We start from the raw sequence: 25,432 nt of genomic DNA on the forward strand, positions 1-25,432 counted from the left end.
CACGTTGGGGTACGCAGCCTATTCCGCCATTCTCTGACGAAAGTGGTTTATCCGCTACACCCACTTGATGAAAACGCATCTAATCCGTGTTTATTTATTTTTTTCCAAAAGATTTGCCCAACATTAAGATGTAAACCAAAATTACAAATATAAACTGTACATGCTATCTTGCTCCCTTTAACCAATAACCTGCATGGCTCGGCCTTCTTAAAAAACATACGGCCTCAGTGCTATAGGGTCTGTCTTGAAGTATAGATAAGGAGAGAGAAAGTGAGGTGAAATCGGGGAGAACGGGAGACAGGAAGGGAATAGAAGCTGGTGGAAATAGATCAAGTGTGTCCAGCTGTACAATGGAATAAAACCTAAAGGGACTGGAACTATGGGAAGTAGAGGGGGAAGGGAGTGATGGAGTAGTGATAAATCAAAGACGGGATAAAACTGTCATGGCCAGTCAGAGATCATCCAGCTACAGAGAGAAAGCTCCAGCATTTCATCAGGACAATACTAAAGTCAGATCAATGAAAAGAATCAGATTGAAGCTGATTTAAATCGAACCAGTTTAATTAGGTGAAGATTGCAAAATCAGCGAGGTTGTGGGAAAGTTTGCGGATAAAGAAAAGAGGAGACAATGAAAAGCAAAGTAACTTCAGATCAGAACTTCAGAATGGTGATTGTTGTCATAGTAGTATGGCTATTGTTGCAGTAGTATGGCCATGTGAGTGTTAGACGAGAAGTTTTAGAAAAATGAAAATACAAATAGTTCATGTAAAAGACACCATGCTTGATTTCCAGCAAAGGAAAGAGAGAGCACTGGTGTAAAAGGGAGAGTGAAGAAGACAAAAGAAGGGAGAAGAGGAAATGTGATAAACATGTGAGGTGAGAATATACAGATATACGGACAAGAGGGGAATGGAGAGTAACGATGTCCAGATGGCTAAATGAGAGAGAGAGAGAGAGAGAGAGAGAGAGAGACTTTGAATATTTGCTCGCCCTGGTATTCATCACATGTTCATATTATATCTGACTCAGCTCACACATGTTGGCGCATAAAGGCCTTGCTGTGTGTGTGTGTGTGTGTGTGTGTGTGTGTGTGTGTGTGTGTGTGTATTATGCGTGACTGCTTCGCTGTTTTGTGTATAAGATCAGTAACTGTGAAGGGCTGCTCGATGACTTGCAAGCCTGCAGCCATTGCAATTATTCTGTGTATTTATTGAGTTGTGATAGAGAGAGAGAGAGAGAGAGAAAGAGCGAGAGACAAAGAGAGAGAGAGAGAGAGAACATTAAGGTTTGGTATCTCGCTTACTCTATCATGTCTGACACTCTTGAGACCAATTTTCACTTTCCAGAAAGAGATGCATGCAAGGTTTGTGTGTGTGTGTGTGTGTGTGTGTGTGTGTGTGTGTGTGTGTGACTTCACCCTTTACAGACAAGCAGCAGTGTGTCACTGCTGTGTTCAGTGCGAATGTACAGTAGAGATTTTAGAGGCTTATTGCTGACAGGCTCCTCCCCCCTTTGTATCGTGTGATTTTTGTCACATTAAACATTTTGTTTCTGTGTTGAGGTTAGAGATGATTGGCTGTGACGCTGAGTAGATGATGGCATATAATACCATTGAAATATCGATTGAAGACTATATGGTCACTTTGTTTTATTAAATGATTCTAAAGCTATGAATTGTTGTGCTGACTTGGCTAAGATAGACGGCAGATCTGACATCAGTTCCCAGCAATACAATAATGTTCCATTGCTCAAACAAACCAATATCCTGCTTTCCCTCTATGATAGTTGGAGCTGTCATTAGAGCTAAAAACAAAGAGTAAGTCTGGGAAATCTGACACTATGATATTATGACTAATACTGACTAACTCTTTACTGGTCAGTCAGTCCATCCATCAATCCATTCCCCGTTATTTACAATTCCCTGCTCACTCTGTAGGAAGTTTTATGGAGAGGATAGACAGAGCAATATAGGGAGCCCCTGCAAAATGGCAAGAGCACTTACGGACATGTCAGTGCACCGTTTCTTGCTGGGCGGAGCCACGACTCTCTTTCCTGGCATATAAAATAGCAGTAGGTTGTTTTACTGAGCTTATTGCCCTGAATTCATTAAAGTGTGCTCAATATACTGTATATAACAGTTTGTGCATGTAATGCACTCTTTATGTGTATATATATATATATATATATATATATATATACACAGTATATAAACACATATATACACACTTGTGTGTGTGTGTGTGTGTGTGTGTGTGTGTGTGTGTGTGTGTGTGTGTGTGTGTGTGTGTGTGTGTGTATTTCTAGTCCATACTGGATATAGATGTTTCTGTACACTATCCCCACCACTTTTGCGGCTAGCATCTTACACTATGTGTTGGACTGTCTCAGGAGCATCCTAACACAGCCTGTCTGTGTGGTAGACCTTGGTTTCTATCACTCTTGGCCTGCTCTTGTGCTGTCATGATGAGTGCCTCTGTGCTGTCTTTCAGTCCAGCGTGTTCCAGTCATTAGTAGGTCTTCTTGATGTCAGCCACTTCTTCAGTCTGGCGGTTGTACATGCTGTGTCTGGGCTTGTCCGTCCAAATCTGCTCCTCTCCCTCCTCACTCTCATCAGGTTTCAGCTCTCTGAGGCATTCACTGAGCAGCTCGTCCTGAGGGGCCACCTTCTTGATGTACTCTTGGATTTTCAATGTTTCATCCTGGACAGTGGATCTGATGCCCACTAGTCCTCGTCCTCCTTCTTTCCGCTTAGTGTACAGCCTTTAGGATTCTGGACTTAGGGTGAAACATTCATCATACTGGTACCACATGCATGGTAAGGATCTTTCTGTTCTTGACGTCTGTGGCTTCTGTCTCCTCCTTTGGCCAGCTTATGATCCCAGCGAGGTATCTAACTGATGACCAGCAGTGAGAACATGTTGATGGCTCAGACCTTGCTCTTACCGTTCAGCTGACTTCTCAGTCCTTATCTGACTCTCTGGAGGTATTTGGTAGTGGTTGACTTCCTTGCTGCCTCCTCATGGTTTCCAATAGCCTGTGGGATCCCAAGGTACTTGTTGCTGCTCTGGATGTCACCTTTATACCCTTCTGGTAGGTCGACCCCTTCAGTTCTGATCATCTTGCCTCTCCTTGATACCATCCGGCCACATTTGTCCAATCTGAATGACATCCCTATGTTGTTGCTGTAGATCCTGGTGGTGTGGGTCAGCGAGTCAGTTTCTCATTCCTGGTGCACAGCTTGATGTCATCCATGTAGGGCAGGTGGTTGATTGTTGCCCTGCTTTGGAATCGGTATCCGTAACCACTCTTTGTGATAATCTGACTGAGGCGGTTCAGGCCTATGCAGAACAGAAGTGGTGACAGTGCATCTTCTCGGTGTATGCTGTACTTTGATGTTAACTTGGGCTATTGGCTTTGAGGTGGCCACTAGGGTCGTCTTGCACATCCCCATCGAGTTTCTGACGAAGGCTCTCAGTTTATTGTTGATGTTGCACACTTCCAGACATTCTAGTATACATGTGTGTGGCATTGAGTCGTAGGCTTTCTTGTAATCAGTCCAGGCAGTGCACAGGTTGGTCTGTCTGTTCTTACAGTCTTTGGCGACTGCTCTGTAAACCAGTAGCTGGTGCTTGGCTCCTTGGGTGTTAGTGCCTATTCCTTTCTGAGCCCCTTTCATGGATTGACCCACGTGCTAACTTATCTTATATGATACCTGACAGGACATTCCATGTTGTGGAGAGGCAGGTTATTGGTTGGTGGTTGGATGGGATGGGGCCCCTCTGGGGGTCCTTCATGATCAGGACTGTCCTGCTCTGAGTTAGCCTCTGGATGAGTCCCATCCCTTAGCAACTGGTTCATCTGTGCTGCAAGGCGTTCATGGAGTGCAGTTAGCTTCTTCAGCCAGTATGTGTGGATCATATCGGGGCCTGGTGCTGTCCTGGATGTCTGCCATTGTGATGACTACTGGTTCTTGTTCGGGGAGATTTCGGTGAGGTTTCTGTGGTCAGTTCTCTGGATTGTGCATTGTGTTGTGTGATGCTTCTCATTCCCATATGCCTTGTATATGTACTTTTCCATCTCAGCTGTTGGTGGGCCTGGTTGGTTGACACTGAGAGTACATTTTGGCTGAGCCGGTGGAGAACATCTTGTTTATTCTCCTAGCCTCTACCTCCTCCGTGTATCTCTTCAGTCAGGTGGCCAGACCTGTTAGCCTCTGTTTGGCAGTTTCAAGTTCCCCCCGGTATGGATAGCTTTGTGTATTTCCAGGGCACACCTTTATTCACCATATTTCCATGCTGCAGCCATGCTCTGCTAGCTGGCTAACTGCTCTCCTTGTTGCCTTTATTTCAGTAGGCCTCCATCCTTCTCTTCCATGGAGGGTAGTGGCTCTTATGCTCCATGTCCATGTCTAGTTAAAAGATGACATCCCCACGCTGACCTGTCGTTCTGGCTCCCCCTTGCCACAGCACTGTTGTATCTCATTAATCCCTGGTTGTGACAGTAGTTTTCGGTTACCGATGTTGGAACACTGGGCTAACGGTTGTTTCTTCATTAGCGCTACAATCTCCTCTCATCTGTCAGCCAGAGTTTTGTCTTTTTTAATGTGGATGTTATTTGAACAGCAGAACCTGATCTCTCAGGGTGTACGGGGACAGGTGGTGGGGGTTCCTTTTAACCCCGAGAAGCAGGTTGAGGCTGAAGGTTCACAGCCTGACCTCACACCACAGGATGTTTTAGCATAGGGTGTCATCAGAGTGGGTGTGTAACATGTGTGATCTTAAGAAAGTGTTACAGATTGTGTGTTTGCGGATGCTTGTGGGCGAGAGACAGACAGACACTCTCTATATATCCACCCACCCTGTTATAACAGGGCTGTATTTGTGGGAGCCTCCAAATATTAAATGTTGTTTGGGCGGCTGCATCGGGAGATAAGATGGCAATAAGCACAATATATCTCAGCACAAGACAGTATTAGTTTTCAGTAAACATGCTGTCGCTGGAGCTTATGAGTGAAACCTAGAAATAAATTAAACAGAGCTGATACAGCGATCTCAGTAAGACAAGGACTGAAATCCGTGAAATCACAGGGAAGATGCTGTTATTATCTGTTTATCTGTAGTCTCCAACCAAGAGATCACAAACAGAAAGAATCAAAATTGCTTCAATCGCAAAGAATGTGCTGGAATTTATTTTAGCATCAGGGTTGGTTATTTCATTTCACAGTTGGAGGGAATAATAAACAGAAACACTTCTCATGAGGGATTTCTGAAGGAGACAACAAAAGGATTGAGGAACACCTTATTTCTGTTCTATATTCTGGATATTTGAGAAAAATAACTTATAATACTACAAATAATACTCAAATACAGTAATTTCTTATTTCTTCACATTAAATTTTTGGGATTTGGATTGATTGAATTTTGGCCTCTTAAATATTCATATGAATCAGAACATCATAAGTTGATGTCTTCAGGACTGCAGGATCAGGATACATCATACACATCCACACAGTATAAATAAAATTATTAGGGAAATTGTGTCATGGCAGCCATTTTACATTGAAAAAATGCTATATTCCCTTTTGATATGATGAGACTGCTTATTTTACTTGTGACATGACTTTGGGTGTATTATATTTCTTTTCAATTTGACCGCAGATATTGATATTGTCACAAATTCAATTCTTCCTGCAAAAGTGTAGTTGCTTGTTTTGACTTCGTTTCCCTCTCTGGCTCCTGTCTTTCTCCACTGTGTCTGTCTCCTGAGGATAGAAGGTCTTAAAAATGATCTTAAAATGTCCTTTTGCAAGATGTAACCGTTACCGGAGACACTGTCCCTCCACCCCCCCACCACCACCACCACCCCATGCAGGCACACGAGGCCTACTTTTTCGTCTCCTTCTTCTTTTGGACATGTTGTCACAGATTGCTTCCTTGTTTGTCCTGTGGGATCTGACAATACTGTGTGGCGATTGTAAAGCAGGAGCATTGTACAGTGGCTCATCCATCACTGTATGTGATGTAATATATGAGTTTTAAGAGAAAACCCCATGACTTTAACATACAAGTGAACAAACAATGTTTACAGCAGGTGGCTTTTAGTCTGTGTTTCCTATCAGTTCAACAGGAGACAAGGGTCTGAAATGAATGACATCAAGATAATTCAAAGCTGCAGGCTCACAGAGTTTGCCGCTTTAATCATTTAAAATTCGACTTTAGAGCTGGTAAGTATAAAGTTAGCATGATAGCACGGCCAACGCAACACGTTTGAGAAATAAAGTGTACTGAATTACTCCAGAATTCTATTTAAGACCCTAATCAACCTCACGCATTGTCCTCAGTGCTGGTGGTGTTTATTTTGTTGAATTTTAGCGTTTCAACAGTGAAGGGCTAATATATGTGTGCTATAACTTACATCACAGGTCGGTTAGCTCACTTTACTCTTTGAGTGTCTGCAAATGGAGGATTCAAAATCCAGATTATGGAGGCTTCCTGGAGCGCTGCATCCCATTGCAGGGCTCAGCAGGGATTTAACAGACATGGTCAGTCCTTAAATCATAGTGAGCAGAGCGGAGCGCGGCCTGAACCATCGCTCAACCCACTGCGATGATTCAACCTAAGAAAATATGAAGATCGAGAACCTGTTCTTCAAGATTTGAAGTCACACTTATTAAGATTTCAGTCCTGGTAGTTACTGGTGATGACAGCAAGTGCACTTTAATGCTACCATTCCAGGCAGCGAAACAAAGTATTGTCATTTCAATCCATAATAATTAGCCTTTTCTCATCATTCAGTGAGCAACCATCTATTCCAGACGGTGTGAATCAGCAGGGCACGCTGTAAGCAGTTGGTTACCCCCGCTGACAACTTGCTGCCTGTTGCCTGCAGCTCTTCATTTAACAGCTTTTTGTGGCTGCTTCTTTTTATTCTTGCATTAAAAAGAAGAAAAATTCAAGTTGAGCCAAAAATGGGTTTTGCAGTTGGATTTTTGACAAACATATTGTATTTCTTTTGGCAGCTTCCCATTAAAAGTCGACTGATGGTATTGCTTTTAATGTGAAGCTGCAGCAGTGAGAAATATTTGGTACACAATTACAGGGACAATCAAGATGGTAATATGAATACAGCAAATACAGGAAACATTTAATTCATCACATCAATAAAAGGTACAAAGAACTGAAAAGAAAAAAAGAAAAGTTTGACTCAGTACGATTTTGATCTTTAAATTCTGAATTGTGTATGGAAACGATGCCCTTGGAAGTCTAATTGGATTTTTTTTACATTGTGGACACACAAATTGTGAGATAAAAGTCAAAACTGTATGATAAAAGTCAAAATTGTTAGATTAAAGTCAATCTCTTTTGGCTCCAAGTGCCACTAAACACTTTTCACAGGAATGAATACGACTGCAATTTTTTATGTAACCATTAATAGTTTGAAGCTAAAAATGACAGCTAACGTGTATCAAAATCAACAAAAGTCAATGACAAACTCTGTAAAAAGTGCAACACTTTGATTTGAGTTAAAAACAAACTTTTACACTTCCTGTCCAGTGCTGCCTTAAATGAGCGAGTCTGTTCAGATGAATTCCCCGGTTGTTCGCACTCAACGCTACTGTGAATACTTATAAACTAGTGTGAATACTCGGAATCCAAAATACAAGTTTTTAGGTGAGGTGTCACTTCAGCAATTGTGCAGCGTTACATTGTTCAAGCAGGCACTTCATTTGTCCACCATGAAAGGATCCTAACTGACTTTCTCTAAGAGGTCAGTTTACGTTTCAGAAATATTGTAGCTCTGGTACACTGAAATGAATGCTACGAGTAAATGCTCAAAGGGACACTTCCTGCATTCTCTCAGGTTAAATATTTGAGTTAACAAGGTAGTTGCATTCTTTTTTGTTGTCTCTGATGAGCCATATAGCACTCAACAGTGTATGCGACTATATTTACCCCATCAGCCCCAGACAGGATGTTGGATCGAGTGTCGTAGATTTAAATCCCTGAACAGTTGGCCTCAACTCACACCCAGGTTCAGTCTCGTGCATCCTAACTTCAGCTGACCACTCATCATGCCAAGTAATCCTAACTGGGTGAAGCTCTGGTGTTAACAAATTGATTGGCTCCAGGGGAAAGCTGTGACCCGGGGCGCTGCCAACATCTGCAGGGTCAACAACCAAACTGCATAGCTCCTCTGTCTCTGCCAGAAACTGACACGACAGGGACAATTAATAAGCCAGCTCTAGTTACGAAGTCCCCCGACCCTGAGACGGACACTGATATACAGTCTGCCCTGACATTTATCTGTAGACGCGGGTTCATTTTCCTTCATAATTTTAATGAGTCTGTACCCCTGCCTGACACTTCATGCTGCACATTCTTGGTTTCACTTAAAGGAACAGTTTGCAGATTCTGGGATGATTTTTCTGGCAGAAATTGTATGTAACAACATTTAAGATTATTTTTTAATTAGCAAGCCATCAATTGAGATCAATTGCCATGCTGTCTCCACAGTAGCCCAGAATAGATAAACAAGCAACTTTGCATTTCCATTTTTTTAGTGTTTAAGTTGCACTTGTTTAGATTTGTATTTTTAGTAACTTATTTAAGCATCCTTGCTAAACAAGCTAGCAGAGAGTTTTCTGCTCTGTTTCCACAGCGGTTTTACTTTTTCCATACGCTGAAAGCATTTGCACAGCAACTCTTAGTTCTTTAATTATTTACACCAGCTGTTTGCTGAAGTTTGCCAGCTCATCGTCATGGCGATAACAGTAACGGACGTCCCTGCAGAATTTATGAGGATGCAGGGGAGGAACAGAGCAAGGAGTGAAAAAATGTACAGTATCGCTGTGCCAAACGCCATTTGGAAAATAAACACTTTAGAAGTTGTTTTGCTACTCATCTTCACTGACTTGACAAAACATAAAGTTACGGGTGATACTAGTCAGTGTCATGATTTTTATAATTTTGACATGATTTTGATCAATTTATTGTATTATAATTATAGCTTCAGCTCAGTTAGAAACAGGAGTGCGTGCACCTCTGAATCTAATCTGTCACTTCTACTCCTCCTGCTCCTCTACTATTTCTTCAAATAAGACAGAAAATGATTCCCCCTCTCCCAACTCTAGAGAATTAATTGCCCCATTGAGATGAGAAATTTTTCTCACGCTAAATAATGGTTTCTGTCACTGGCTTGTTCTGAAAGAAACTGCAATTTGTGAAGCTGTTGATCACACGTAAACGAGGCTACTAGCTAACATGCACATATATTTATGTATGTTCGAATCTTCATCCTCATCCAAGGGTTTCAGTCTACATGCTGGATCAAAGGCCACAGAACTCAAATTCTGGAGCAAACATGGATTATTTCTTCATTTCTGTCAGGAATAATTTGATGGTAATGAACAGTGGCATAAAAATAGCTCAACATATCCATCTAACAGACCTCAGAAACCCTTTAGCTATTGATCCCTGCATGGGGCAATTAATTCATTTAGAGACACTACGACTGAATGTCCAAACATGTTTTATCCGACCCAGATTCAGTGTAAATCGAGTACAAGTCAGACTTTTATGTTAACTGCCTTCAGACATTGTGTAAACCGAATTGTAGCAGTGTGAAAATGAGAAATAGGTTTTTAGAGACAAAAATTAAAAAAAAAAAATAGTTGTTTATATTTCTGTTTCCCCCTGATGGGTGAAAGTCATCCTACACTGGCTGTTTGTTTCATTCAGAGGAGGATACATTTCCTCTGACTTTCATTTGTTTGTCAGAGAATATTACGCTGTGCTCTGCCATTTTCCGCCACTGCACTCGTGAAGGTCACGCCGTGTTTTCTCATTATGCTGTCGCCACCTGACAGCGAATGTTACTGATGGTGCAGCTGAATATGGTGTGTGTGTGTGTGTGTGTGTGTGTGTGTGTGCGCGCTGTATGTGTGTTTTTGTTAAAGCTGAGACAGCACCACCTGTGTGTTTACATGTGTGTGTGTGTGTGTGTGTGTGTTTAACATGCTTCTGTTTTGTTGAACCACACAAATGAGTGTTAATCAACAAGCTCAACCTTTTCTATTCGTTTTATGCCGATTAGTCTCATTGAACCTTTTCTGTCACCAAATCAATGAATGTGTCTGAATAAATACAATATTAACAATAATAATTTTAAAATCGTTTTTATTTTTTTAACAGGGGGGTGAATCAAAAGCTTCACTTTCCTGGTCATAAATCAGTCCAAACTTGAAATTAATTCAAAATCTAAAAATCATCAGCACCTAACTCACCATCCATCCATCCTTCCATCCATCCATCCATTTTCCACCTCTTATCCTGTTAAGGGTCGCGGGGGGGCTGGAGCCTATCCCAGCAGCCTTCAGGCGAGAGGCGGGGTTCACCCTGGACAGGTCACCAGTCCATCACAGGGCCAACACATAGAGACAGACAACCATTCACACTCACAGTCACACCTACGGTCAATTTAGTAATGTGATTATTTTACCTGCTACTGCATAATGTAACTTTAACTTTTACATCACTATTTTAATTATCAATGAAAAAAGACAACAACCTTCAAATGATTTTTGTGGGGATATCAAACAAAGATGTCTTCTCATGTCTGTAGAGTATCACATGTGGGCAGGATACCTCTGCAGATCCACAATATTCTGAAATGGTGTTTTGAACATCAAATTAGCCTTCTACAAAAATCACACCTTCGTGATTAAAATTGCAGCAGGTCCTCTTCTAATTTGTAATGAACTGCGATTTACCGTGCACCCCTGTTTAAATGTTAAAAAATATTTTTTGTAAATGACCATTATGGCATTACTGCAGTACCTTCATGGGCCACTAGTGGGCTGTAGTCCACACCTCTGAAGTCACTGTTTTGAATAGATTTAAAGTTTTTTTTTTAAGACAGTTAAAAAAAACCCAACTCTGGTTGGAGTAATATTTCTCATTACAGTAATAAAAATTACATCTCCTCCTTTTTCCACATTGAACATCAGTGATTTGACATGCTTTTCAAAAATGTACCTTCATAACTCTTAATGCACTATTTGGGTGCGGGGGGGGGGGGGGTTTAAAAATTCCATTTAATTTTTTTTTTTTTTTTTTTACTGGACCAAGTTTCGTGTCCGTATAGCTACACATCACTCAAACAAACGTCTAACCATATCAAAAACATTTAATGAATTACAAATGAACAATTTCCCCATTTTCAAATCAGCAGTGTGAAATATGTTGCGTTTGTTCTCTGACAGCTTCTTCTGGATGACACAGTTTAATTTTCAGCACAGTTCTGCTCCTGCAGTCATTTGGACTCAGTGGGAGGTTTGGCAGAGCAAAGATACTCAAAACGGGATGTTTTTGTTAACAGCATGAAATTGTGAAAAAATTGGATTTTTGTATTTAGGTCACTTTAGTTGATGTGTTCAAAGGTTTTGCTCGCAGTTTTTCAGCAGCTTCAAAAGGAGCTGCTTCCTCTGCTCCCCTTATCGAGACGACTTGTCTGATTTTGTTCATGAATCCACTGACGAGGCGATTCTGTTCCAGCGTGGGTGAAGTACAACTTTCACACTCCCAAACCGTACGCATTTAGAAACGTTTAGAAAATGTCACTTGAGGATAAACATGCAGTCAAATGTTCATGTTGTCTTTTCTTGAGGGGTTTGATGAAATTAAGCTGAACTCTACGTGAACAAGTTCTGCAGGATGAGGGTGAAAAGGCTCCAAAATGCAACATTTTTTCACTTTTACGAACTGCAGCTTGATAAAGTCATGGTCTTTTAAGGCATCACCTCCCCTCAGTTACACAACTTTCAAATTCAGCCCCTTAAACTTAAAAAAATATTTCCCTTAGCTGAGGGCTCCATCTAAGGGTTGGTTACTCCATCATCTCAGGGAAAGTGTCTTTCTTTCTGGAGGCCAGCACGTCTTAACCGTAATTATTTGCAATGGAGGCACTGTGTTCTTATGCTATGCTGCAGCAGCGTGACGGGACAAAGATTGCTAAGTGTGATCCCGCAAAAATATGCCACAACACCGGGTCAAAGGCTGCACTCATTGTGACTGTACCTGCCAAAAGGTTGCCTTGCACACCAAATCTCACCAACCCACACACAAACACGACGACACATGGCTGAGCTGAGCTGCACTACAAGGCACAACTTGTGGCTCCTTTCTGTGACGATCTCATTGTAACAAATACCATGTACATATAACTACATCCATCTAGTGGCTTTCAAAAAAAAGAAATTGGTGTTGAAATCTGGAGAACCAAATAAGAAAAAAACACTGTGATGTAGTAGCGGTCTAGATGACTCCAATCAGTCCATGTGCCCCAGATTCAGCTCGGTTTATACCGGTCACAAGTAGTCGAGGGGTTCGAGAAGACACAAAAATCCCTCGAGTAACAATGTTCTCCTAGACCTCTCAAGAACATGAGGATGATCAATTAAATCACCATTGTAAGCCCCAACACCTATTTTGAAAGGGTAGAGGTACAGCATTTTAAAAGGTTAAAAAAAAAAAAAAAAAGGCAGCCCGAGTAAAAGGCTGTGAATCATTCAAACTGAACACAGGACCGTCGTGGTGGTTCTGCAGTCAAGTGAGCAGCTGTCTGCAAGCCCCACAGCTCTGCTTTGGCACAACACCTCCGGTTTTGTGGTGCCCTCGCTGAGCAGTCTCCCCGCTCGTCTCTGATTCTGTTTGACAGTCATGTGTGACAGTTAATGAGGAGAATAAAGGGTGGAGAGACAGACACAGAGAGAGAGAGAGACAGAGAGAGAGAGATGGAAGGTGGCGATAAAGAGAAGGAGGACAAAAGAGAGGAAATAAGGAGAAGAACACGAAAGGGAGGAAGAGAGTTTAGGGAGGTAAATCCAGCAGGACAAATTGTGGCTCAGCACTTCTGTTGTGTTGTTGCCAAGGACGGGCTGCATCTCCTCTCTGTCACACAGCAGCGCATTTCAGTCCCAACTTGTCACATGCAGCAGCTTGGTCAGTGGCTCTACGTGTACTTTGAACAATGACACATCTAGTTTTCACAACAAATACAAATTCTCCAGTTTTTTTTTTAAGTTAATTTGAGGTTGTTGTTTTTTTTTCAAACTACTTGACTTTTTTGCTTGACTGAGTGATGGAAACGACCATTCTGAAATGCCCCAGTTTTGCCAGGGGGGAGCTGTATCGTTCTGTCAAATTACACCCGCTAAAAGTGTTCCGTTTTTCACACTGACCGGCTCCAACAACTTAACGGACATCAGCTGGATGTTTGTTGGGATCAGTGTCCAAGTCTTGTTCTGAAATGTCTTCACAAATGTGATTGGGACCTGGAGAGTGAGAGGGACGGTTGTGATGAGTTTGTGTTGGATTACAGAAAGCGTAACTTTATAAAAGTTTTTTTTTTTGCATATCTGTGTGGCGGCAGCACAGCACCATAGACGACTTTGATTCTGTCATGATGAGGTTGTGGTGAGTTGGACGTACATCTTCCACTGGATATCTGAGAAGATGCTCAAGGTGAGGGCTGACCACTGGTGTGTATGTGTGTGTGTGTGTGTGTGTGTGTGTGTGTGTGTGTGTGTGTGTGTGTGTGTGTGTGTGTGTTCTATTCATATGGCTATAACAGAGAACAACTATCAACTGCAGTGCTGTTCAGGCTGAAGTCCTTTCTGACGCGAGTCCTTGTTTTTATTTATTTTATTTTTTTAATGTGCTTCATCTTTTTTTTTTAATTAAAAATGATATAAATTTTCCACTCAGGTTAAGTTTTTGATTTTTCTGAAGAAGATTTATGTCGTCTCGGAGATCTGCTCATTTACACACAATGCTGACTTTGTTTTTGTTGATGCCCTCGTGGGCTTGTTGGTGGACTTAATGAGAGTAATTATGAATGACTCCTATTAGGACTTAACAGGCTGCTGTAAACAAAGATCACAGAGGGAAGGAGATGAGATGGGAGCAAAAACCGGAATCGAAAAAAGCAGGAAAAAAGGGAAAGTATATTCATCAAGTTGAAACAGACATGGGAGAGTACAGAACGTTTTAATATAATAGTTGGACAAATACAACACTGTGTATACTGAAGACTCTAACAACTGTGTAGCTATACGTTATAATCAAATTTCATTAAAAAAGTAGGTAACACCACTCATTTAATAACACACAACACACACGACCACTTACGTGGCTGTGTAATAGCCATGAAAAGCAGCAGACGCCATAATATTTAAGAGGCTACTGTTAGCTAAACCTTTGTTTACACTTCCTAAAGAGCTGATTGGTTGATTTTTTTTTTTTTTTATGAAGTCCCGAACTGTAACGATGAGTTCGATGTGGTGATGGGCCAACAGGGTTCTACTTACTGTAGATTTACTGTGGCTGAGCCACTATAGAGTGATTCATGCACAGTAAAAATCCATTTCCCTTTGGAATGATCAAACATCACGGGTGTTGAACCAGGCAACACAAGTGCTCAAATAATAATGAGGCCTCTGATCAGTAGATATTGATGCCGTGTATCAAAAAGTCTGATAGAATTCAGTAATCAGGTACAGCAGGAAGTGAAATAGATTTTCATATAGTTGCATGTGTGTGTATGTGTCTGCAGGGAGGAATATGTGTAAATGTGAGGGTGTGTGATATAGAAAGAGAGGGTGAAGGCTCCAAGTGTGGAGCAGCATGCTAAGCAGGGTAATTCTTGGGACCTTTCCCTCTCTCCTGCCTCTTGCTGCTTCTCCCTTTGATCATTTTCACACCCGCCTCCATTCGTCAGTTTTGACTGCTTTCATTTCCATCTGAGGCAGTGCCTGTAGTCAGTCAGCCAGCCAGGTTACCGGTCATTCATTCATTCAATCCAACAACGGGCAGCTAAGGTTGCAAAATAATCAGCCTGTCCGTAGTGTATCATCAGTTAGCAGTCAGCAGGCAAACAGCCAGCAAGAAAAACCAGCTAGAGGCCCAGAATAATCAGTCAGAAAGTTGGCGATTTGTTCTATCATCTGGCCTTTTAGCCCATCAGACGCGTTTGGAAATTCATTCGTATGGTTAACCTGTTGACAGATTTAGCCAAAACACAACATTAATATAAAATGGATTGGAAATGACAAGTTGTCTGAACGAGTGAACAGTTTTAAACTTTGAAGACCTTATTTGACCCAGAGTAAGATGGAAAAACTTTGGATTATTTCTCATCTTTGCCAGTCATTACCATGTGTTTTCAGTGCCATCTGTCTGTCTATTAGACAGTTTTGGTCATTTTTTTCAAGTTCAATTTTGGTACAAACCCAACACTGTGGAGTACACAAATTACTTTAGACATAACTTTATTCATGTCTAATGTAAAACCTGATTTTGTCTTTGTTTGTAATTGTCTTAATTCATGTTCTTTTCAAGGTTGTTGCTAGGTTGCGAGGGTGTTGCAGAATTATTGGATAAATATTCATACATTTTTTTCAAGGTTGTTGCTGGTCCATGTTGAGACTTGATGCAGGTGTCCTTCTGAGACTGAACTGAGCGGGATGCTAATCAGGTTAGCTGTCATGCTAACGAGAATATATGTATTTTCTTAAGAGCTCCAAGAGTCCTACTTGTTCCTTTGGAATGTACCTGGCAATAAAATACTGCATTCATTTGATCCATGGTCAAAAGAAATGTTGTCCTCCATGTTAGTGTATGCTGAAGCACCTTCACATGTACCTGCATGAGCAATCGTCTGAAAATGGTTCCACCATAGTTATTGCTAACTAAGCTAGCTTTGTCACTCTGATACTGAGCTAGCAGGGTAATCAGTCAGATACTTTTCTGCTACTTAGTCCGCTAGTTAGTCTTCTAAAAAGCTTGTCAGTCAGTCAGCAAGTATTGGACAGGTCAAGTACTGTGCAGACTACTAGCCTATTTACCAACTGCTGGTAACCGAGTCACGTAGCCAACCAGTCCAGGTCTCAGTGAGACAGTAAAGTTACAAGTCTCTCAGTCACACACGCAGTTTCACAGACTGTCTGCGGGTCAGACAGACATCATTTTCAAAATCCAATTTCTGTTCCAGACTTCTTTTTTTATGGAGACTTGATTTAGCTGGGAGGAAAGTTGATGAGGCATTACACACCTCAATCAGTGTCTGCCCCATGTTTGTGAGTGTGTGTGTGTGTGTGTGTGTGTGTGTGTGTGTAAGAGAGAGAGAGAGAGAGAGATGTATAAGTATGTATATTGCATAAAATATGTGTATATATATTATTATGTTTTTAAATGTATTAGATAGTACAACAGAGAAAAGCTCAAAACCAAAAGTGCCATACAAGCAATGTCTGCAACACACGCACGCACACAAGTACCCACACTTGCACCCACACACATCATTTAAATAACAGAAAAGTGGTTGTCATTTATGGCAGCCATCTGCTCGGAATGCACAGAAATGTTGCAGAAATATTGGAGCAAAAAGACGAAGAAGTCCATTAGACATCTGGCTGACAGAGTCTTAGTCTGGAGAAATACAAGAAACGCCCATGACGGTGTGTCTACAGGCGTCGTAGAAGACAGGGAGTATCCAAAGTGTTGGTGGCTTGATCCCTGGCTGTAAATCAAACTGCATCGAACACCTGCTGTGATGGAGCTGCACTGCAGGATAGTTGACATGATTTTATGCAGCCTTGCTAAAAACCAACAACACTATTCTAGTTTTTCTTTTCTTTTCCAATCTATTCTATTCTATTCTTCCCCTGAATGGTCGTGGGTTGGAACTACATGTGGAATACATATTTAAAACCGACTATAGTATCCACTGTCCACATTTTCATTGATCTACACTATAGCTGAATTAATAATTAATCTCCTTCCTGCTCTATATTTGTAATTTACTCCTACAGTTCTGTAGCTTTCCCATCGACACATTCAAGTCTGTACAGAGAGTCTGGCTAATTACTTTAGTTAGCCAGTATCCTCCATCCACTACGCTGCATTTGGAGGTGGGTGTCAGTTGTTTGGTGGAGTGTGAAAATCACTTCCACGTTTAAAAGCACACATGATTATATGGTGCTGCAGAATGCGTCTGTATTTAAGTCAGTGTTTGTGGCCTTTCCCGAGCACCATATGGGATCGTTAGAAAGTCATTTGCAGCAAAGCTTCTTACATTGCACTTACTACCATCAGGACACGTGCTGTCAGTAACCTATTAGTGTGAGCGTGTGTGCTCTGATTGTGTTTGCACCACTATTCCAAGTGTGTGTGTGTGTGTGTGTGTGTGTCGAGATGGAGCACAGTAATAGATTGAAGTATTATACTGGATGATGCAGCTGTGCAGAAGGGTTGCCACTCCCTGATTATGTAACAAACAAAGCCCGGTGTTACATGCTGTATAAATAATGGATTGAACTGGAAAAATCATACCATAGCGACAAACTTGCATAATTTCTTTAGATCCTCGTTATTTGATGGTTAATATAACACTACATCCGGGATGTCAGAGCTTTTGGACTGAATAAAGTAGCGATGCTGACTGATTGTGAAAGTACTCACACCACATTGTACGGTATGTATGTGTTTTTGTGTAGAAAAGAGGGACTGATATCCTGGATTATCTCTCCTTTTCTAAAACAGATGACTTCCTCTAATTTTCTTCGAAGAGATCCATACATCCATGAATATGTTATATAATTTTGACAATGGATTTAGCTTCACAGATGCAGCATGGTGGCTAATGTGGCTATAAACTCTCCCATGCCTTTTCACTTGCAATTTAAGGATCGGTCAGTGTCATATTTTCTCAAACTGTCCAACAATGAACGTCTTCCAGGAGAGAAATGATTCAAGTGCATTTCATTATTCTTATCTTTAAACCTATAAACGGTCTCACCGCTCTCTTCAACACAGCTTACCAGTGTGGAGTAGGGCTGTAGCGATACACCAATCTCCCACTATGATGCAAAACACAGTATTTGGCTCATGATACGATATATATCAAAATATTGAGCTCACGATACAATTCGATACACTTACATCCTTTTATGAAAGATATTAAAGGGACAAAGCGATTTGGAGACATCTTGTGAGTGTTCCATCGAGAAAATTAGATTCATTTATTGAAACTGAGTGCAAATTGTAGCTTGCAAGCTTTTGAAAAGTAAACAATGGAGGGTTTAAGTGCAGCAAGTGGCCTTCTTTGGCAGCTTTTTTAGCTTGACACTGAACATATGAGGTAGCTACTAGCCAGTCTAGGCACCAGGTTAACTACCAATAAACCATGGCAGCCTATAATTCAATTCGCAGGTGACACTAGCATAGCGGGGCTCCATTGCGTTCACCATGCGTCTAAAGCCGGTGTTTTCCACCACTGAATGCGGTCTCAAATCCTGACAAATAAAGTAATGGACTCCATAATTTTCTGCAACTTCGGTGAAGAAGATGGGAACTTGTGGCAACAACCGCCGTCACTGTCCAGCGTGGTATGATTGGGGTCGCACAGCAGCTTCTTGGGCTCGGTCTTGGTTAGCATTACCTTGACCGTTTTAGGTGGGCTCACAGGTTGGTGGTATTTCCAGCGTACTTAACGTTTGTGTGACACAGATTGCAAACCGCCACACTTTTGTCAAAATCGTAGCTTTCTTTTTTGTTTTTGAACCCGAAATGCTCTCACACATAAGCGTTTAAACCTGCAGGAGCTGGATTTATACTCGTCGCCAATGTCCCTCTAAGTGCTCGCTAATAGAGCCGTCCATTAGACGTCAATAAATAGACGTATATCAGCGGATATTTAAACGTCTATGTTCAGGTGGGACATGTGTAAGACTGCTTCTGTACTATGATTTTCAGTTTGTTGTAGTTACCACTGGGATCCCACCAGGGGTCACTCTCGACTTTGTCTTTTGCCTTGATGAGCGAAGAATAAAAGACGGTCGTTTTCCAGACAGCTCGAGTGGGAGAGATTAGTACGATCAATGTTCCCTCTACGCTGCGCGCCCGCGCAATCGCGCACCGCTGCACATTCTCAGCGCACAAGAAAATCTATGCAGCGCATAAACTCGGTGAGTGACAGGTGTCCAGCCATATATATGATGAGATACGGTTCACTTACGTTACGCAGCCAATCGTGGCATTGGCAGTGTTTGCGTATTTGCCCTGCCCATACGCGCCGTGGCACCGTGCAGGTTAGCTAGCTAACAACAGTGCGGCAGAGATAAGACACGGCGACGGTAGCTCAGCGGTTGTGTTATAAACCCCCGAAAATATTACAAGTGAACTCATAGAAATTGCTGCTGTTATTTGATTTTTAATAAGCCGTGTACCTTGCTACGCTCCTAGGTGTTGAACAGGTGTGGCCTCAGCTTGCACTACTGATGTTGCTCACATTGATCCTCAGTGTGCTCAGAGAGCTGCTGTGTATGTCCAGACACATGAAAAATTAGAGGGAACAATACTTGCTGCCATTTTCCTGAATCTCTCATCTCTAACCGGATGAGAAAGGCGTCGGGGTCGGGGTGACTAGAAATGCTCTACAGCGACACTAGCGGCTGGCAGACCTAATTGCTCTTCCTGCAAAGTGCGGGACACGGGGGATTCGAATGGGGCTAATGTATCGATGCTCGCGGCTGAAAAATCGATACTCTCCGGGGAAACAAAATATTGAAATTTAAGGCAGAATCGATAAAATTACTCAGCCCTAGTATGGAGTCTGGAAACGGCTATTAACTGTCTTCCGTCCTTTTTCTTTTTTTCTTTGCTACATTTTTTTTTTGTCATTGAATGGAAAGAGTACAGCACTGTCACCATCATCTGTCAAAGAAACAAAGGTCTACTTTGTGGATGCATGTATCAAACACCAAAAGTGACATGTTTGAAATGTATTCGTGCTAAAGTATTGCTATTTTTGGATGCACCTTTCTTTGCAACGAAGAGCAAGGCATTTGATGTTATAAATAGCTTGTCACTTGACAATTCCATTGCTATTGCCATAAAGGCACAAAATATGTCAGTTTATTAATGCACATCTGTCCAACTATTCTTAACTATCAAATAAAAACAAATAATTGCATTGGCTCAGAGAAGCCAAAGCACTACTGCCTTCTAAATAATAGATTAGCTATAATTATGCTATAGACCTCTGAGACGATGCAAATTTTTACAGTGACAGTAGTGCAGCCATGTTTGATCAGAGAGATCAATTCAAACCCCGCTGCTGAACAATATCAAAACATATAAATGACTCTTTTCCATTTCCTCTTCCTTTTTTTTCCCATGTACAGCAAAACACTAGAAGACTTACTGTATATGCCTTGATCACTAAGAAAACAGCTTGCCAAGCTGCCCACTCCTCTTTTTTTAAGCACTGACAGAGAGGCTCGAGGGAGAGTGTGTGTGTGTGTGTGTGTGTGTGTGTGTGTGTGTGTGTGTGTGGGCACATATTTTAAATGTTTACCGCCCCTGTTACCCGCTTTCACAAGATTTTACTCGTAATTTGCTCCTTCAGTGGACCTATTTCCCGATGGAAAACCTTTTTTATTTTTCCAAATGTATGAAAAACACTGGCATGCATGTGCTTAAATGTGCGAGTATGGGTGACCTCCATCACTTGTTCATGTACCTGGTATGTTTGTGTTTACCCAGTAGATCTAGTGCCCATAGTAACAGCCATTAGCAGGGTGTGCGGAGTGAGGAGAGTCAAAAACACCAGCAGGCAAGTCGATAAGCTCTTTGCCTCTGGTTAAACCACTGCATTGTGTACGTGGTGGGTTTTCAATATTTAGTATGCAAGTTATTTATGCTAGCTGTTAGTAGTGATAACATGAGTACCACCAACATAGAAAAAAAAGCAATATCAGGACATTGGAAATATCCCTGTGACCGCAGCACGAAGAGCTAAAGACAGAGGTAAGACAATACTGTGATAATCAAATATGATTCTGAACATTTTCCAGATGTAGAACTTGTTCAGAGCATGAGCTTCTTATAAGTGACAATGAAAATATATTCTTTTCTTTTTTTAAAAAAATCTCTGGCTTTCAGGCTAAATGGTCAACAACGTGTGTATTTATTGGTTAAGAAGTAGATAGTTGGTCAGAATGATGACACATATCTTCTCCAACCATGTTAAAAAAAAACTTGTGTACTCCAAAAATAGCAGAATAGAATTAAAAGTAGCATAATAACATTAGGGAAAAAAAGGAAAAAAAAAGTGAATCATCGAAATGGAACAAGAGGAACCAGGAGAAGAAGGCACACAGGAAGAGAGCAGGAGGCAGATTGAAAGCAGATGAATCACAATGGGTGGGAAACACAGTGTGAAGATGTTTAACCCAGACAGGTGCTTTGAAAACGCCGATGGCGGTTAGCTGAGCCTGTCGACCATCTGAGAACATGATATTTTATGCATAGTTTCATACAGTCCTCTCCTTTATATTCATGTTAATGATCTAATCTGTACCCCAAATTATCTTAACGCTCACAAACAGAACGGGAAGTAAGAAAGGAATAGGAACAGGAGTAGGGGGGCGATAAGGAGGCAGGTGGGAAAAAAAACCAGCAGGAAAGAAACAAAACTTAATTAAAAAAAAAAAAAAAAAGCATTGCTGTCAATTGAAATGAGAAAATAGAATGTTTAGTTTGGGTCCAATAGCCAAAGTTGTTTTTCTGCAGGTTAAAGGTTGAGAGAAGGAATATACTCAGTATACCCAAATCTCTGTTTGCTACATGCCTTTGCAAAAAAAACACTTCCACTTTGGGATTTTCTGGGATTGCAAATAAAAAGACTGGAGTCATTTGGGCCCTATAGTTGGAAGACTTTCATCAGTCAAGTGAGTTGAGAACATTTATATTCTCTCCTTCAGACAACCGGGACCAATTTGGGGCTCTGTTCTTTGCCCAGGCAGGCATTTGAACCACTCTACTTCAAGAGCCACTCCCTCCTGACTCTGCAGTATAATTGTCAGCCATAAAAAAACAAAACAAAAACGAACCTTTTTTCCTGAATACTTGAAAAACACATCTATACTGGCTGCACTTATCCCGGCCGTGGAGTAAAATTAGTACCTCTAGATTTGCCATGACTCAGCTGGTATGATTTTTCACTACACGCCTGGGCGAGAAAATGTGTTTGTATGATGACCAAATCAATTTTTGCTCAGCCGTCCAAACAAATAAAAAAAAAAGTAAAAAAATTGCAAGTGTGATGGATGTAGAGCTATGCTTGACTGCTAGCGGTGGAATCTCTACAGTCTATATGAAATATCCCGCTGTGTATATCCTGTCAGAGAAAGACAATGAGACATCCGCACCCCTACATGTCTCTTCTTTTCTATTTGTGTCTCTCTGAAACAAATGATTGGCAGACCGACTTTATCTCACTCTCTGTCACAATCATACTGAAAATAGAGGAATATAATGGGAGTGGGTGAAATCACTTAGACTGAACAAGTGTGTGTGTTGGGTCATTAAATGCTGGGTTCAACTGTGATAAATGTCCCCGGTGCAACATAGAGGCAAAATGTGTAAATACGCAGAGAGAAGGACTGTTCCTACCATTCCGTTTGTCATCATCCTGCATCACTGGTGATGGCTTCTTCTGGAAAATGTGATCGTCACATCAATTTAGGATACATTCAGCAACCCTAATTGAAAAATGATTAGATGCCAAAACACTGCATGATTATATTTTATAGAAATGATGAATTTTCCAACCATGGAAAGTCTTTATAGTAACCTGTTACAAGTAAAGTCACGAGGTAAACGCTGGCAATACGGCCTCTTGTTACAAAGTTATTCCACCTGGTTGGTGATGATAATGCTTCACTGTGGGTGAAGACTCTTCTTGGAGTGGTCCAATCCAAATGTATAAGGGGCCACATGATCTGTGGAGGAGAACTTTTGATGAAATTTGGTAGGATGATAGATTGTGGAACAGTCTCTTAGATTGTGAAATTGATCCAGAACTCGAGATGTCATATTACCTCAACGGATGTGCGTGCTCTCCAAGTGACCCCTTATTGTGTCACACAGAGGGCTGTCATGTTATGTCAGCTAAAAGTAGCTTTAGGAACTAATGGGTCGTTTTGCAGGAAAGTGATGTTTCTAAAACTGCGTGGGGGTAAAATTATATTGTTGCATCACAGAGGTGCAAGGCCGGTGAAGTGGAAAGAAGATGCTTACACACTTGTGTCACGTTAACCAAATTTAATCAGACAACATTCCAGTCCTCAGGGATATCAATTAGGTCAAACAGTTTACCATGACTGAACCCCACCTGCTCACTAACAGGATTTCCACAGTAGCAGGTTTGGGTCCCCAAGACAGCGCCAGTGTAGATATTTTTGTCAAAATATTGAACCGTCTTTTCCTGTATAGCTCATGTTCTTCGTACCCGCTTTTCTCTTTGTACCTCCTCTCCCGTCATCAGGTCCACTGACAGATTTAAGCCTCTTATTCTGTCGTCAGCCAGTGGAGCTTAGGGTTTTTGTTGAGTCACCCCCCCCCCCCTTTCAAACCCAAATGTACCCACCCTGTAGGTGTTGGCCTGAGAGCGTACATTGTTATACATGTGTGACTGTAGGATGTGCACGGTTGCAGACAAACCGCTACACCACAAAACGTTTGTCTGTTTCATATCTGTCACTCTGTGTTACAGTTGATAACCCTTTCCTTCAAATGATCGCCACAGGCACGCTTTCAAATTCAATAAATGCATAAAAACACAGCAAAAACAGAGCCAATCAACATATCCATATTCTGTTACACTGATTTAATGTCTCTAGGTTTTACCCTCCAGTGTCATGACTTGCAGTTCCATTATAAGTATTCCTGGAAGTTTAAAAAAATATATTTGCAAAGGCGTCTCTTCGACTAGCAAACAGGATAATTTAAAGTTCACTTCCTCTTCAATAGCAGATGTGCAAAGAAAAAGATTAGGGCTGATAATCATCGCTGATCTGACGATGATGGAGAGTAAGACAGCGAATTCTACTTTTCACTGGACCAAGGTGTTTTTCACTAAAAGTACTGCCCTATAATTTCTACAGAATCCATAAAATAGTGAGCAAGGAGAAGGACATCTACAGCCAATTTATCTGGCAAAAAAAACAAGTCAGGATGTTTGCTGCTGTTTTTATTCTAGGTTTTACCCAGACCTTTCATTTCTTTCTTTCATTAAGACTGTTTTATCTCTGAAACTAACCAGATTTACTTCAACAACAAAAAAATAATCACCTTTTATACTGAGAAGAAAAGAATTGTTTGGCTTTTTCCTGGAAATTCACAATGATGGAGTTTGCAGATGTTTGTTTCTTTAATTGCTTGAAAAATTGTGCGCAACAGCTTGTGACATATATTAATGTTTCATGAGAGTATGTTTCTCCAAATATCACAAATGTCTGGTCTTAACTCTGGTTTGTGTTCCTGAAAATGCAAGTCATACCCACCCAGACACACACACACACACTCATACCCACCCAGACACACACACACACACACACACACACACACACACACACACACACACACACACACAGCGACAGCCTGCTACATTGTTTTGTTCAAACATGGTGTTCAAGGATTAGGGAATTTCTACTTTGCGATATTAATATATTCTCTGCTTTGCCATTTTGTTGGTGTTGCTGAACTTGTAACTGAATTTGATGTTGCCTGAAAGCCAGTTACTGCACTTAACCATCACTTCAGAAGTTTCTGTGAGACATGAACTTGCTGCCACATTCTTAAAATCACCCATCGGAAACAGAGGCAGAGTATATTGGTGTACGTTCACAAGTCGATGTCGGGCTGTAATAGAGCTTTCAGCAATGAAGAGATGAGTGACTGAGCAAAGACAAAGGGTCTGTGATAGAGGAAGAAAAATATTTGTTGAGAGAGTGATTGCAAAGAAAGGCAGAAAAAAGTCAGACATAGAAATGTTGTCATGGCCAGACTGTCAACAAGACTGTGAATGTGAAAGAAGAAGCAGACCGGAACATTTTTCTGTCTCCACACTGACGCCAGAACTCTGTAAATCAACATTTCCAATTTCGGTGTTCACTAACCATTTCGAGTTGGTAATTCATTGGACCTTGGCTCAGTCAATCACTGACAGCACAGCTAATAGAGTAGAACAGCAATCAGAGCTTAATTCATTTAACCATTTTTCCAACTATGTTGTTATTGTTAACCAAGCCGTTCTTGTGCCTAAACGAAACAAACCAAAGCAGTGTAAGATGAAAACCAATATGGCTTATTTTGTCAATTAGCAGTACAATAGACATCCTGTTCATTTTGGAATTGACATTTTGTCCACATTTAGGGGATTCAAAAAGCTTCAAGAATGTACTGGTGAATGAATCAGTAATTATTTTGCCGCTTTGCCTGCTGCTGTTTCTCTAGCAGTGAAAAAATAATTGAATTTTCTCAAATGCAGTGACAATTATCAGGCCAAATTCCCCGCCAGTGCTTATTCATTT

The 25,432-nt window shown here is 41.2% G+C and overlaps 1 protein-coding gene across 5 annotated transcripts in view; it reads left to right on the forward strand.

Annotated features, from left to right (window-relative positions):
- The window catches only part of bsna (bassoon presynaptic cytomatrix protein a), a 134,267-nt gene that overhangs the window by 3,671 nt on the left and 105,164 nt on the right, over positions 1 to 25,432 (forward strand). The window contains exon 1 of one of the 5 annotated variants that reach the window (XM_086214288.1): positions 18,900 to 19,021. The exons of the other annotated variants lie outside the window; for them this stretch is intronic. The gene's annotated coding sequence lies outside the window, so the exon portion shown is untranslated. Of the gene's footprint in view, positions 1 to 18,899; positions 19,022 to 25,432 lie in introns of those variants that run through there. 5 annotated transcript variants of the gene reach the window in all.

The sequence above is a fragment of the Aulostomus chinensis genome, chromosome 9 (assembly GCF_037954235.1).
Source record: "Aulostomus chinensis isolate RoL2024-O1b breed Wild chromosome 9, RoL_Achi_v1.0, whole genome shotgun sequence".
Lineage (NCBI taxonomy): Eukaryota > Metazoa > Chordata > Actinopteri > Syngnathiformes > Aulostomidae > Aulostomus > Aulostomus chinensis.